The 14,682-nt window shown below is 39.1% G+C and overlaps 1 non-coding gene across 1 annotated transcript; it reads left to right on the top strand.

Annotated features, from left to right (window-relative positions):
* Nucleotides 1–9,273: 9,273 nt before the first annotated feature.
* LOC148553562 (small nucleolar RNA R71) lies at nucleotides 9,274–9,381 on the top strand. Its single transcript, XR_015892749.1, has one exon. It is a non-coding gene; the product is annotated as a small nucleolar RNA R71 (small nucleolar RNA).
* The last annotated feature ends 5,301 nt before the right edge of the window (nucleotides 9,382–14,682 follow it).

The following is a 14,682-nucleotide window of genomic DNA, read 5'->3' as shown; positions in this document are numbered from 1 at the left end:
CAATGAATGGGTGCAGCTACACATTTTCTATGAAGGCCTTTCTTATGAATCAAAGAAAGCAGTAGACCACTCATCCGGGGGATCTCTGAACAAGAAGACCATTGAGGAGGCCATAGATGTCATTGAAACTATAGCAGAAAATGACTGTTTCTATGCTTCTGAAAGAGGGAACACTAGAGGAGTGATGGAGCTAAACAATGTAGATGCTCTGCTGGCCCAAAATAAGCTCATTACCAAGCAGCTGGCTGACCTCACCAAGAAGATGGAGAGGAACCAAGTAGCAGCAATCACCACTTCATCAGCAACCCAAGAAGGAGTGAATGAAGAAGAAGAGGGTAGTCAGGAGCAAGCCAACTACATTGGGAATTCACCTAGGCAAAACCATGATCCATACTCCAAGACCTACAACCCTGGTTGGAGGAATCACCCAAACTTTGGGTGGGGGAATCAACAAGATCAAGGCCAAGATCGGAGACATCACAACCCCAACAATAATGCAGCTCACCAATAATTCACACAGAGAACATATCAACACCACCATGACAACACCTCTCCACATCCATATCAAAACCAAAATAACACTCCTCATCCTTCCACCTCTAATCCCAATCCACCATCATTTGATGGCAGACTCTCAAGGATTGAGAATCTACTTGAAGGCATAGGGAAAGAGATTCAAGACAACAAGGCATTTAAGGAGGAAGTGTAAGCAAATTTTAAGAACCAGGGAGATACCATCAAGAGGTTGGAATCTCAAGTGGGATATCTCTCTGAGTAGATGCCCAAACCTACAGATGGATCCCCAAGTGATACAGAAAAAAATCCGAGAGGTGAAACCAAGAAAGTAAGATGGGAAGATTGCAAGATGGTCACTATAAGTGATAAGGAGACTGAGGACAAGCCAAGCAAGCAGTCAGAACAACCTGGAGATACCTCAGTAGAGAAGAAGGAAAAAGATCACCAAGAACCAAAAATCTCACAACAAGAGCTGCTAAGACTCTATGCACCCTTTCTCCAACTACTCAATGGTGCTATGGAGAAGAGAATATACTCAAGAATTATTAACTTGTTTGCATCTCTGCATGTAAACATACCATTCATCAAGACCATCCAACAAATGCCTGCATACATCAACTATATGAAGGAACTGCTTCCCAGGAAAAGCTCACTCAAGGGAGGCCAAACTATAGTGATGAACAAGGAGTGCAGCGCCCTCATTCAACCAGAGTTTCCTACAAAAAGAAAGGACCCAGGGAGTTTTCACATACCCTGTGCCATAAGAAAAACAATGTTTGATAGAGCACTCTGCGATTTGGGAGCAAGAATCAACTTAATGCCCTTGTCCCTTGCGAAGAGGCTGCAGATCAATGAGATAATGCCCACAGATGTAGTCATCAGGCTGGGTGACAAAACTCAAAAACAAGCAATAGGAGTGGTGGAAAATGTGTTGGTAAAGGTTGGGAAATACTTCCTCCCAACAGACTTTGTCATATTGGACATGAAAGAGAGTTACACTCACCCAATCATATTGGGAAGACGATTCCTAGCTACAGCCAGAGCACTCATAGATGTGGAGCGAGGGGAGCTAATTTTGAGGATCCATCATGAACAGCTCGCCTTCACTATTTTCAAACACTCACAAGAAACAGATCAAGAGAACAAGGAACCAAGGAAGGATCACAGTGAGATACTGAAGGAAGAGATGAGTACTGAAGAACAACAAGCTCATCCGGAGATTCCCTTGGTTGATGGACAAGGAAACAAGCAGCTGTCACAGCTCAAGGAAAAGCTGGAAGAACCTAAACCACCAGAGGCATGTGATGACAACATCAAAATTCCTTTAGAAGAAGAGGCCACAAAGAGTAAGACAACATCACAAGGAACAAAGAAGAAGGTACCAAGGAGGTGGAGGAACAAAAAGATTCCTACAGAGGACTTCTCTCCAGGGGATAAAGTGATCTCAGCTTACTTCCCAGATATCCCCCCTGATCTCCCCACTGTGCCATCTCAGCTACCTAAGGTCTTCGCTATCAACCGAGTTCTCTCCTTGGAACATGTAGAGATCATTGATACAACTACTGGATATAGGTCTACTGCCAGAGGAGAAGACTTGAAGCACTATCGACCTCCCTGATGAAGGCAAAACGTCAAGCTAGTGACTCTAAAGAAGCGCTTCATGGGAGGCAACCCATGTTTTATATGCTTTTAGAAAATAGTTAATAAGTCAATTTTTATGAATTCCAAACCAAACTTGACTAACACTTGGTAAAATCCTTGTTATGCAGTATATAGTGAAGAACAAGTTTGGTGTTCAAAGCATGCCAAGAAAGCATGAATGCAACTCAGAGCATGCTAGTCTTGGAGCTTTGAACAAAGACTTTTTCATCACAATGCTCCAAACTAAGTTTGGTGTCACCCAAGGTGCCTGACGTTGGGCTTTTTACCAGTAAAGAGATTCATAGAAACAGTTGCATTGTAGATATAGTCTCTAAACCGACAAAAATTCCTTCGTACAAACGTGTTGGGTGTCACAAGTAACAAACCCCTTTAAAAATTGTTAACCGAGTATTCAAACCTCGGATCGTCTTCTCAAGGAATTACGAGGAAGTATGTTCTTATTATTGGCTATAAAGGTTGTAATCGGGGTTTAGAAGATGAGAAGTGTTGCACGAAATTGTGATCTCAGGCCACGGCGCCAGAAACTCTGTACGCACGTCTAAATAAATTGTTTTTCATTCACAACTTCGATACAACTAACCAGCAAGTGCACTGGGTCGTCCAAGTAATAAACCTTACGTGAGTAAGGGTCGATCCCACGGAGATTGTCGGCTTGAAGCAAGCTATGGTCACCTTGTAAATCTCGGTCAGGCGGATATCAAATAGTTATGGAGTTTTCGAATATTAATAGTAAATAGACAGAAAATAAAGATAGAAATACTTATGTATATCATTGGTGAGAATTTCAGATAAGTGTATGGAGATGCGTTCATTCCTCTGAACTTCTGCTTTCCTGCTATCTTCATCCAATCAATCTTACTCCTTTCCATGGCTGGCTTTATGTAAGGACATCACCGTTGTCAATGGCTACTTTTAATCCTCTCTGGAAAATGGTCCGATGCGCTGTCACTGCATGGCTAATCGTCTAGAGGCATCACCCTTGCCAATGGCTGCATCCTATCCTCTTGTGAAAATGGTCCAAATGCTCTGTCACAGCACGGCTAATCATCTGAGGTTCAAGATCATACTGGAATAGGATTCACCCTCCTTTTGCGTCTGTCACTACGCCCAGCACTCGCGAGTTTGAAGTTCGTCACAGTCATTCAATCCCAGAATCCTACTCGGAATACCACAGACAAGGTTTAGACTTTCCGGATTCTCATGAATGCCGCCATCAATCTAGCTTACACTACGAAGATTCTGATTAAGAGATCCAAGAGATACTCATTCAATCTAAGGTAGAACGGAGGTGGTTATCAGGCACGCGTTCATAGGGAATGATGATGATTGTCACGTTCATCACATTTAGGTTGAAGTGCAAATGAATATCTTAGAAGCGGAATAAGTTGAATTGAATAGAAAAACAGTAGTACTTTGCATTAATCTTTGAGGAACAGCAGAGCTCCACACCTTAATCTATGGAGTGTAGAAACTCTACTGTTGAAAATACATAAGTGAAAGGTCCAGGCATGGCCGAATGGCCAGCCCCCAAAACGTGATCGCAGGATCAAAAAATACAATACAGGATGTCTAATACAATAGTAAAAAGTCCTATTTATAATAAACTAGCTACTAGGGTTTACAGAAGTAAGTAATTGATGCATAAATCCACTTCCGGGGACCACTTGGTGTGTGCTTGGGATGAGCTTGAATGTTACACGTGCAGAGGCTCTTTCTGGAGTTGAACGCCAGGTTGTAACGTATTTCTGGCGTTCAACTCTGGTTTGTGACTTGTTTCTGGCGTTTAACTCTAGACAGCAGTGTAGAACTGGCGTTCAACGCCCTTTTACGTCATCTAAACTCGGCCAAAGTATGGACTATTATACATTGCTGGAAAGACTTGGATGTCTACTTTCTAACGCAATTGGAAACGCGCCATTTTGAGTTCTGTAGCTCCAAAAAATCTACATTGAGTGCAGGGAGGTCAGAATCCAACAACATTAGCGGTCCTTCTTCAACCTCTAAATCTGATTTTTGCTCAAGTCCCTCAATTTCAGCCAGAAAATACCTGAAATCACAGAAAAACACACAAACTCATAGTAAAGTCCAAAAATGTGAATTTAACATAAAAACTAATGAAAACATCCCTAAAAGTAACCAGATTCTACTAAAAACATACTAAAAACAATGCCAAAAAGCGTATAAATTATCCGCTCATCACAACACCAAACTTAAATGTTGCTTGTCCCCAAGCAACCGAAAATCAAATAGGATAAAAAGAAGAGAATATACTATAAATTCCAAACTATCAATGAAACATAGCTCCAATCAGATGAGCGGGACTTGTAGCTTTTTGCCTCTTGAATAGTTTTGGCATCTCACTTTATCCATTGAAGTTCAGAATGATTGGCATCTATAGGAACTCAGAGTTCAGATAGTGTTATTGATTCTCCTAGTTCAATATGATGATTCTTGAACACAGCTATTTTATGAGTCTTGGCCGTGGCCCTAAGCACTTTGTTTTCCAGTATTACCACCGGATACATAAATGCCACAGACACATAATTGGGTGAACCTTTTCAGATTGTGACTCATCTTTGCTAAAGTCCCCAATTAGAGGTGTCCAGGGTTCTTAAGCACACTCTTTTTTTTTTTGCTTTGGACCTTGACTTTAACCGCTCAGTCTCAAGTTTTCACTTGACACCTTCACGCCACAAGCACATGGTTAGGGACAGCTTGGTTTAGCCACTTAGGCCAGGATTTTATTCCTTTAGGCCCTCCTATCCACTGATGCTCAAAGCCTTGGGATCCTTTTTATTACCCTTGCGTTTTGGTTTTAAGGGTTACTGGCTTTTTGCTCTTGCCTCTTGGTTTTAAGAGCTTTTGGCTTTTTCTGCTTGCTTTTTCTTTTTCTTTCTATTTTTTTTTTTTTGCTACTTTTTTTTCTTTTTTTTTTTCTGCAAGCTTTGTTCTTTGCTGCTTTTTCTTGCTTCAAGAATCATTTTTATGATTTTTCAGATTATCAAATAACGTGTCTCCTTATCATCATTCTTTCAAGAGGCAACATATTTAACATTCTTAAACAACAACTTCAAAAGACATATGCACTGTTCAAGCATTCATTCAGAAAATAAGAAGCATTGTCACCACATCAACATAATTAAACTAAGTTCAAGGATAAATTCAAAACTTATGTACTTCTTGTTCTTTTGAATTAAAACATTTTTCATTTAAGAGAGGTGATGGATTCATAGGACATTCATGACTTTAAGACAAAGTTACTAACTACTAATGATCATGTAATAAGACACAAACATAGATAAGCACTTAACATAGAGAAAACGAAAAATAGAGAATGTAAGAATAAGGAATGAGTCCACCTTAGTGATGGTGGCGTTTCCTTCTTGTGGAACCAATGATGTCCTTGAGCTCTTCTATGTCTCTTCCTTGTCTTTGTTGCTCCTCCCTCATTGCTTTTTGATCTTCTCTTATTTCGTGAAGGATGATGGGGTGCTCTTGATGTTCCACCCTTAATTGTCCCATGTTGGAACTTAATTCTCCTAGAGAGGTGTTGATTTGCTCCCAATAGTTTTGTGGAGGAAAATGCATTTGAGGCATTTCCGGGATCTCATGGTGATGAGCTTCATGCGCCTCTTGAGCTCCATGAATGGGCTCTCTTGCTTGCTCCATCTTTTTCTTAGTGATGGGCTTCTCTTCCTCAATGGGAATGTCTCCTTCTATGAAAGCTCCAACTGAGTAACATAGATGGCAAATAAGATGAGGAAAAGCTAACTTTGCCCAAGGAGAGGGCTTTTCGGCTATTTTCTAGAGTTCAAGGGAGATGACTTCATGAACTTCTACTTCCTCTCCAATCATGATGCTATGGATCATGATGGCCCGATCCACAGTAACTTCAGATCGGTTGCTAGTGGGATGATGGAGCGTTGGATGAATTCCAACCATCCTCTAGCCACAGGCTTGAGGTCCAGTCTTCTTAATTGAACCGGCTTGCCTTTGGAGTCAATCTTCCATTGAGCTCCTTCCACACATATGTCTATGAGGACTTGGTCCAACCTTTGATTAAAGTTGACCCTTCTAGTGTAGGGGCATGCATCTCCTTGCATCATAGGTAAGTTAAACACCAACCTCACATTTGCCGGACTAAAATCTAAGTATTTCCCCCGAACCATTGTAATATAATTCTTTGGGTTTGGGTTCTTACTTTGATCATGGTTCCTAGTGATCCATGCATTGGCATAGAACTCTTGAACCATTAGGATGCCGACTTGTTGGATGGGTTTTGTTAGAACTTCCCAACCTCTTCTTTGGATTTCATGTCGGATCTCCGGATACTCATTCTTCTTGAGCTTGAAAGAGACCTCGGGGATCACCTTCTTCTTGACCACAACATCATAGAAGTGGTCTTGATGAGCTTTGGAGATGAATCTTTCCATCTCCCATGACTCGGAGGTGGAAGCTTTTGTCTTCTCTTTCCCTTTTCTAGAGGATTCTCCGGTCTTAGGTGCCATCAATGGTAATGGAAAAACAAAAAGCTTATGCTTTTACCACACCAAACTTAGAATTTTGCTCGCCCTCGAGCAAGAGAAGAAATAATAGATGAAGAAGAAGAAGAAAATATGGAGGAGAGGGGGGAGGGTTGTGTTTCGGCCAAGAAGGGGAAGAGAGGGTTGTGTTGTGTGAAAATGAAGAAGAATGGAAGGCTTTATATAGGGAAGGGAGGGGCGTAAGGTTTGGCCATATAGGGTGGGTTTGGGTGGGAAATTGATTTTGAATTTTGAAGGTAGGTGGAGTTTATGAGGTAGGTTTATGGGATTGTGTGAAAGAGAGGTGAGAAGAAGTGAGTGGAGGTAGATGGGGATCCTGTGGGATCCACAGATCCTAAGGTGATCCTGTGGGGTCCACAGATCCTGAGGTGTTCAAGGATTTACAACCTTGCACCAAATTAGGCATGCAAAATGCCCTTGCACACAACTCTGGGCGTTCAGCGCCAGATTGGTGCTTGTTCTGGGCGTTGAACGCCCATTTGTTGCCCATTTCTGGCGTTGAACACCAGAACCATGCTTGTTCTGGGAGTTCAGCGCCAGCTCTTCTCCAGGGTGCCATTCTGGCATTCAAACACCCAGATGCTGCCCATTTTGGGCGTTCAGTGCCAGAACCATGCTCTGTTCTGGCGTTGAACGCCAGCCAGATGCTTCTTACTGGCGTTTAAACGCCAGTAAGGTCTTCCTCTAGGGTGAGATTTTTCTTCTGCTATTTTTTTGATTCTGTTTTTAATTTTTATATTTATTTTGTGACTCCACATGATCATGAACCTAATAAAACATGAAAGAACAAGAAAAATAGAATTAGATAAATAAAAATTGGGTTGCCTCCCAACAAGCGCTTCTTTAATGTCAATAGCTTGACAGTGGGCTCTCATGGAGCCTCACAGATGTTCAGAGCATTGTTGAGACTCCCCAACACCAAACTTAGAGTTTGGATATGGGAGTTCAACACCAAACTTAGAGTTTGGTTGTGGCCTCCCAACACCAAACTTAGAGTTTGACTGTGGGGCTCTGGTTGACTCTGTTTTGAGAGAAGCTTTTTATGCTTCCTCTCCATGTTTACAGAAGGGTAACCTTGAGTTGTAAACACAAGGGAGTCCTCATTCAATTGGAGGACTAATTCACCTCTGTCAACATCAATCACAGCTTTTGCTGTGGCTAGGAAGGGTCTTCCAAGGATGATGAATTCATCCTCATTCTTCCCAGTATCTAAGACTATGAAATTAGCAGGGATGTAAAGGCCTTCAACCTTTACTAACACGTCCTCTACTTGTCCATAAGCCTGTTTTCTTGAATTGTCTGCCATCTCTAATGAGATTTTAGCAGCTTGCACCCCATAGATTCCCAGTTTCTCTATTACAGAGAGGGGCATGAGGTTTATCCCTGAACCAAGGTCACACAGAGCCTTTTCAAAGATCATGTTGCCTATGGTACAAGCTATTACGAACTTTCCAGGATCCTGTTTCTTCTGAGGTAATGTCAGTTGATCCAGATCACTCAGTTCATTAGTGAACAAGGGAGGTTCATCTTCCCAAGTCTCAATACCAAATAATTTGGCATTCAGCTTCATGATTGCACCAAGGTACTTGGTAACTTGCTCTTCAGTAACATCCTCATTCTCTTCAGAAGAGGAATATTCATTAGAGCTCATGAATGACATAAGGAGGTTTAATGGAATCTCTATGGTCTCTAGATGAGCCTCAGATTCCTTTGGTTCCTCAGAGGGAAACTCCTTATTGATCACTGGACGTCCCAGGAGGTCTTCCTCCTTGGGATTCACGTCCTCTCCTTCCTTTACAAGTTCAGCCATGGTGATCAATTCAATGGCCTTGCACTCTCCTTTTGGATTTTCTTCTGTATTGCTTGGGAGAGTACTAGGAGGGATTTCAGTGATCCTTTTACTCAGCTGGCCCACTTGTGCCTCCAAATTTCTAATGGAGGACCTTGTTTCATTCATGAAACTTACAGTGGCCTTAGATAGATCAGAGACTAAGTTTGCTAAATTAGAGGTGTTTTGTTCAGAGTTCTCTGTCTGTTGCTAAGTGGATAATGGAAAAAGTTTACTATTGTTATTAAAACCTTGTTGAGGCTTTTGTTGATCCTTCCATGAGAGATTTGGGTGATTTCTCCATGATGGATTATATGTGTTTCCATAAGGTTCACCTATATAATTTACCTCTGCTATTGTAGGGTTTTCAGGATCATAGGCTTCTTCTTCAGAAGCTGCCTCTTGAGTACTATTGGATGCAGCTTGCATTCCATTCAGACTCTGAGAAATCATATTGACTTGCTGAGTCAATATTTTATTCTGAGCCAATATGGAATTCAGAGTATCAATTTCAAGAACTCCCTTCTTCATAGGCGTCCCATTACTCACAGGATTCCTCTCAGAAGTGTACATGAACTAGTTATTAGCAACCATGTCAATGAGTTCTTGAGCTTCTGCAGGCGTTTTCTTTAGGTGAATGGATCTACCTGCAGAAGTATCCAATGACATCTTAGCTAATTTAGACAGACCATCATAGAATATATCCAGGATGGTCTATTCTGAAAGCATGTCAGAAGGACACTTTTTGGTCAGTCCTTTGTATCTCTCCCAAGCTTCATAGAGGGATTCACCTTCTTTCTGTCTGAAGGTCTGAACATCCACTCTAAGCTTACTCAGCTTTTGAGGAGGAAAGAACTTGGCTAAGAAAGCCTTGACCAGCTTATCCCAAGAGTTCAGGCTATCCTTAGGTTGAGAGTCCAACCATATTCTAGCTCTGTCTCTTACAGCAAAAGGGAAAAACATGAGCCTGTAGACTTCAGGATCTACTCCATTAGTCTTAACAGTATCACAGATCTGCAAGAATTCAGTTAAGAACTGAAAAGGATCTTCAGATGGAAGTCCATGAAACTTGCAGTTTTTCTACATCAGAGAAACTAATTGAGGTTTCAGCTCAAAATTGTTTGCTCCAATGGCAGGAATGGAGATGATTCTTCCATGTAAATTAGAATTAGGTGCAGTAAAGTCACCAAGCATCCTCCTTGCATTATTATTATTTTTGGCTGCCATCTCCTCTTCTTGTTCGAAAATTTCTGAAAGGTGCTTGCTGGATTGTTGTAATTTAGCTTCTCTTAGTTTCCTTTTCAGAGTCCTTTTTGGTTCTGGATCTGCTTCAACAAGAATGTTCTTGTCCTTGCTCCTGCTCATATGAAAAAGAAAGAACAGAAAAATAATAATAATAAGGGTCCTTTTTACCATAGTATAGAGGTCCCTGTGTGAGTAGAAGAAAAGAAGAAGAAGAAATTCGAACACAGATGGAAGAGGGGGTTCGAATTTGGGTGAGATGAAGTGTTAGTAGATGAATAAATAAATAGAAGGAGATGAGAGAGAAGGAGAATTTTCGAAAATAATTTTTAAAAAATAGTTAATGATTTTCGAAAATAGTTTTTGAAAAAGGTTAGTAATTTTTCGAAAATTAAAATCAAAAATTAAAATAATTATTTAATTAAAAAGAAATTTTGAAAAAGAGGGAAGATATTTTCGAAAATTAGAGAGAGAGTTAGTTAGGTAGTTTTGAAAAGGATAAGAAACAAACAAAAAGTTAGTTAGTTAGTTGAAACAAATTTTGAAAATCAATTTTTGAAAAGATAAGAAGATAAGAAGTTAGAAAAGATATTTTAAAATCAAATTTTGAAAAAGATAAGTTTTAAAAAGATGAGATAAAAAGATATGATTGAAATTAGATTTGAAAAAGATTTGATTTTTAAAATCACAATTAATGACTTGATTCACAAGAAATCACAAGATATGATTCTAGAACTCAAAGTTTGAATCTTTCTTAACAAGCAAGTAACAAACTTGAAATTTTTGAATCAAAACATTAATTGATGATGTTATTTTTGAAAATTATGTGATAAAATTAAGAAAAAGATTTTTGAAAAATATTTTTAAAATTTTCGAAAATAACTAAGAAAATTGAAAAAGATTTGATTTTTGAAAAAGATTTTGAAAAAGATAAGATTTTCAAATTGAAAATTTGATTTGACTCATGAAAACAACTAGATTTTTAAAATTTTTGAATAAGTCAAATCTAATTTTCGAAATTTTAAGAGAAGAAAAAGGAGAAGATATTTTTTTGATTTTTGAATTTTTAATGATGAGAGAGAAAAACATAAAAATGATGCAATGCATGAAAGTTATGGATCAAAACAATGAATGCATGCAAGAACACTATGAATGTTAAGATGAACACCAAGAACGCTTTGAATGTCATGATGAACATCAAGACTTATTTTTGAAAATTTTTATATGCAAAGAAAACATGCAAGACACCAAACTTAGAAATCTTTCATGTTTAGACACTATGAATGCAAAAATGCACATGAAAAACAAGAAAAGATGCAAAACAAGAAAACATCAAGATCAAACAAGAAGACTTACCAAGAACAACTTGAAGATCATGAAGAACACCATGAATGCATGAATTTTTCGAAAAATGCAAAGAATTTTTAGAAAAGATGCAATTGACACCAAACTTGAAATTTGACTCAAGACTCAAATAAGAAACACAAAATATTTTTGATTTTTTTTTATTTTATGATTTTTTTGTATTTTCTTTTATTTTTTTCGAAAATCATTTTGAAAAAGAAAAATAAGGATTCCAAAATTTTTTTAATATGAATTCCAGGAATCTTATGCTCTTTAAACTAAAGCTCCAATCAAAGGGTCAGGCATGGCTTATTAGCCAGCCAAGCTTTAGTATGTAACTCAGACATGACACGCTTGACATTCCCTACCCAGAAGAATTAGACATGGCTTTACAGCCAGCCAGGCTTCAACATGCTTCATGAAACACTAGAATTCATTCTTAAAAATTCTGAAGAAAATTATATTTTTTGAAAAAAATTTTATTTTAAAAATTTTTTCGAAAACAACGGAGAAATTTTTGAAAAAATTTTTGAAAATAAAACAAAAAGAAAATTACCTAATCTGAGCAACAAGATGAACCGTTAGCTGTCCAAACTTGAACAATCCCCGGCAACGGCGCCAAAAACTTGGTGCACGAAATTGTGATCTCAAGCCACGGCGCCAGAAACTCTGTACGCACATCTTAATAAATTGTTTTTCATTCACAACTTCGATACAACTAACCAGCAAGTGCACTAGGTCGTCCAAGTAATAAACCTTACGTGAGTAAGGGTCGATCCTATGGAGATTGTCGGCTTGAAGTAAGCTATGGTCACCTTGTAAATCTCGGTCAGGCGGATATCAAATAGTTATGGAGTTTTCGAATATTAATAGCAAATAGACAATAAATAAAGATAGAAATACTTATGTATATCATTGGTGAGAATTTCAGATAAGTGTGTGGAGATGCGTTCATTCCTCTGAACTTCTGCTTTCCTGCTATCTTCATCCAATCAATCTTACTCCTTTCCATGGCTGGCTTTATGTAAGGACATCACCGTTGTCAATGGCTACTTTTAATCCTCTCTGGAAAATGGTCCGATGCGCTGTCACTGCATGGCTAATCGTCTAGAGGCATCACCCTTGCCAATGGCTGCATCCTATCCTCTTGTGAAAATGGTCCAAATGCTCTGTCACAGCACGGCTAATCATCTGAGGTTCTAGATCATACTGGAATAGGATTCACCCTCCTTTTGCGTCTGTCACTACGCCCAGCACTCGCGAGTTTGAAGTTCGTCACAGTCATTCAATCCCAGAATCCTACTCGGAATACCACAGACAAGGTTTAGACTTTCCGGATTCTCATGAATGCCACCATCAATCTAGCTTACACCACGAAGATTCTGATTAAGAGATCCAAGAGATACTCATTCAATCTAAGGTAGAACGGAGGTGGTTGTCAGGCACGCGTTCATAGGGAATGATGATGATTGTCACGTTCATCACATTCAAGTGGAAGTGCGAATGAATATCTTAGAAGCGGAATAAGTTGAATTGAATAGAAAAACTGTAGTACTTTGCATTAATCTTTGAGGAACAACAGAGCTCCACACCTTAATTGATGCATAAATCCACTTCCGGGGCCCACTTGGTGTGTGCTTGGGCTGATCTTGAATGTTACACGTGCAGAGGCTCTTTCTGGAGTTGAACGCCAGGTTGTAACGTATTTCTGGCGTTCAACTCTGGTTTGTGACATGTTTCTGGCGTTTAACTCTAGACAGCAGCGTAGAACTGGCGTTCAACGCCCTTTTACATCGTCTAAACTCGGCCAAAGTATGGACTATTATACATTTCTGGAAAGCCCTGGATGTCTACTTTCCAACGCAATTAGAAGCGCACCATTTTGGGTTCTGTAGCTCCAGAAAATCTACTTTGAGTGCAGGGGGGTCAGAATCCAACAGCATTAGCGGTCCTTCTTCAACCTCTGAATCTGATTTTTGCTCAAGTACCTCAATTTCAGCCAGAAAATACCTGAAATCATAGAAAAACACACAAACTCATAGTAAAGTCCAGAAATGTGAATTTAACATAAAAACTAATGAAAACTTCCCTAAAAGTAACCAGATTCTACTAAAAACATACTAAAAACAATGCCAAAAAGCGTATAAATTATCCGCTCATCAAGAAGCAAGTAATCTAAATGACAAGTAAAGTCAATGGCAATTAAAATAAATAAATACTGTAAATAAAGCAGACTTTTGGTAAGGTAAGAGAAATTGGAGGTCCAATGTAGTTATATCTCTCAACTATAATAAAAGTTGAATCTAAACTCCGCTTGGTCAACCTTTACTAGGGCAAAGGAAAGTCAGGGGACTAATTAAATTGACCTTTGAATCCTATTTATTTCCTAAGAAAAGGTTGGGATTACATAAGTTCAGCTCAATTAGCAAGATAACGATTATCAGTTATGTTGAGTTTAATAACTGTTGAGTTACTGAATTCTTAACAAGGGACAAAAGGGGAAAAAGTAAAATTGCTGGAATAATAAAAAATGTCCTTAGATGGGAAGCAATGGTAACTTAATTCAAAGAGAACAATCATAAACTGAAAATACCTCAAATATTATTAATTCAAATAACAATCTATAACATGGAAGAATTCATAGATCCAATTATAAAGGTAAATAGCCAACTCAGATACTGAGATAAATAAATAAAGTGAAAGGGAAGTTTAAAAGAAAGAAATATAAAACCTGGATTGAGTGTCACTCTTAAAGCTAGAAGAAATCCTAAATCCTAAGAGAGAGAGGAGAAGATCTCCCTCTCAACTAAATCTAAATCATTGAAAAGTAAAATATGTGCGAGCTCTCTTTGAATGGGTGTATTCCCATACTTTATAACCTCTGGTCTATGCTGTCTGTACTTGGATCTGGGCCAAAAAGGGCTTCAAAAATCGCTGGGGGTGTATTCTGTAAATTCTGATACGTGGCCTCTGTCACGCGTCCGCGTGGGTCACGCGGTCACATCATTTGGAGCTTTTCCTTGCCACGCGGTCGCGTCAGTCATGCGACCGCGTCATGTGCATTCTGCTTAAGGCGCGCGGTCGCGTCAGTCATGCGGCAACGTCGCGGCTGATTCGTACTTGGCACGCGATCGCGTCGTCCATGCGACCGCGTGAATACCAGTTTCCTTCAAAGCTCCGTTTTGCTTTCTCCTTCCATTTTAGTATGTTTCCTTTTCCATCCTTTAAGTCATTCTGCCTTAGAAAATCTGAAACTACTCAACACACTGATCACGGCATCGAATGGAAATAGAGGTAATTAAAATAATTAATTTTAGAGCTTAGGAAACATGTTTTTCACATACATCACATAATAAGGAAGGGAAAGTAAAACCGTGCAATTAATGTGAATAAGTAGGTGAAGGATTGTATAAATCACTCAAATTAAGCACAAAAGAACTCATGAAATATGGGTTTATCAACCTCCTCACACATAAACACTAGCATGTCCTCATGCTAAATCCAAGGTAAATAATTAAGGTTAAAGTGATGGAATGTCATGCAATG

Source organism: Arachis ipaensis, chromosome B7 (assembly GCF_059453495.1).
Source record: "Arachis ipaensis isolate K30076 ecotype BB chromosome B7, ASM5945349v1, whole genome shotgun sequence".
NCBI classification, from domain to species: domain Eukaryota; kingdom Viridiplantae; phylum Streptophyta; class Magnoliopsida; order Fabales; family Fabaceae; genus Arachis; species Arachis ipaensis.
The sequence above is the reverse complement of the archived record's forward strand: the minus strand, read 5'-3'. Positions and strand labels throughout refer to the sequence as shown.